Consider the following 2,057-nt stretch of genomic DNA (forward strand, 5'->3'; position numbering starts at 1 on the left):
TGTAGTTTACATATCACTGCCAATACTACACAGGAAATAGGGACAAACTAAATGGATCAAAAAGTAATATTTTGGCATCATCAGTAACTTATACTTGGCCATGTGGTAGAAATGGAAAATTTCCTTTACGTCCAAAGGTAAAATTTGTTGATTACTTTCTGCTGTTTTTGACATCTCTGATGCACTCTATAAAATGGTATTGTTTCATGTAAAGTAATATCTATATTTGTTATCATCCTTTAATATGCAATCCTGTTACATTTTCTTTTTCAAAAAAAAAAAAAAAAAGGTTTGTGAATAAGATTTGTTAGTTGTGATGTGTAAAGAGTATAACCATACTGCTTGAAAAAGTAGCACCAATTTCTTACTCTTGCTTCTAGTCCTTTGGGTTTAATCTCCAGTTGTGCAGGTATGCCTCTGTTTTTCAACATTGATTTAGCAGGTCATGTAATACTATCCCAGAACATCTATGATGGGGGTTTTTTTTTTCCATGTATTAATATGGATTATTTTGAAGTGTCATCTTGAGATTTCCTTTGTATTAGTAGGGAAAGATTATTATATGATGGCAAAAGGGTGTGTACATGCACCATGCACCATGCACCATGCACCATGCACCATGCACAAAACCCTTCCCCTGATTCTAGACAATCTAGATATATAAATTCTCTAAAAGGTAAAATTTGTTTGATGGGGACTTTAGTGGGATGGGAGAATTGGGGTGGAAAAGTGCTGATGTGGCATTTCAGAATCCCACCTTTACCTTATTTGGTTAACATGGGATGATGAATTTCCAAAAACTCAAGGAATAACATTAAATGTTTTGATTCACAAAAAAAAATATATTAAATAATGTCTACTGATGTGATACTTGAAAATTTCATTCCTATCCTATCCAAATTCTCATAAAAATGAAGGATTTTAATTATTGTTCATGTAAAAAGTAAAAATTCCAACCTTGTTCCCCAACCCATTACATTGTGGGATCCATTCCCATCCCATCCTCCCGTCAAAACAAATGGGGCCTTAATAGAGACATTGTGTTTGGGGGGCCTTAATATGTGATATGTGCACTGTATTTCACCACTTGTTCTTGAAACTAAGGTTGGTTCACTTGGTTGTGATGTCCTGATCATGGTGAATACCTTTGGAGGAAGGTTTTTAGTTGAAAGTCATTCAACTGCAGTCATCAATGGCATTCAGGACCAAAGCCATCAACCACCTTATGCGTAATCCGATTTAATGTCTCTTTTGGCTTCTGCTCTCTTTTCTCATATTCGGCCATCTGGAAATTATGAAACCATATATTTTGCTGGTTTTATCCTCCCAAGTGGCTCAAGGCAGCTCCTTGGCTTTGACAACATTTCTTGATTAAGCTCATAAACTAAAAAATATGGGGTTGGTATAATTTGGAGTTGGTGATAGTCATATGAAGTATTAATTACAAAAATTTATTTTTTAAGTATGAAGATTTCCCATCCCTTCCCTTTAATTTCACTTACAACCAAACGAAGCCTAAGAGTGCACACGTGGGCATCAACATGGATGAAATTATTTTTCACAGAAGATAGGACGGTAATTTCATGCGCTCCTGTGTTTAGGTGCAAGGACCACACAACCAAACAACATTTTTTTTCCTTTATTATTACACCAGTGGGGCCTCGAGAGCTCACTTTTGCCAATGTTTTATACTGGAGCATTTCTGGAAGCAGAGGCTTGCACCTTGCAGTATGGTTTTTGTTTTTGAAAATCCACTTCCATAGCAACCCATTGGAGTTCACCCACAGTTTCTGTGACACAAAATTGGATATCTTTTGGGGGCAACCAAAGAATTTGAATTCCAATTTCAACAGAGAAAAAAAACCTCACAAAGAAAACCATGAAAAAGAGCAATCCATCTTAATTAGATTACAGGGTGAGAAAATTTACAGCAAATCAGTACAAACTACAAACGCTGAAGGCTCCCAATTCTTTTCTGTCACCCCCTAGCAGCAAATGTGTTTTCAGTCTCCTACATGCCCCAAACACTCAGAATCCACATCCATCACAACATCACA

The sequence above is a fragment of the Telopea speciosissima genome, chromosome 4 (assembly GCF_018873765.1).
Source record: "Telopea speciosissima isolate NSW1024214 ecotype Mountain lineage chromosome 4, Tspe_v1, whole genome shotgun sequence".
In the NCBI taxonomy this organism is placed as follows: Eukaryota; Viridiplantae; Streptophyta; class Magnoliopsida; order Proteales; family Proteaceae; genus Telopea; species Telopea speciosissima.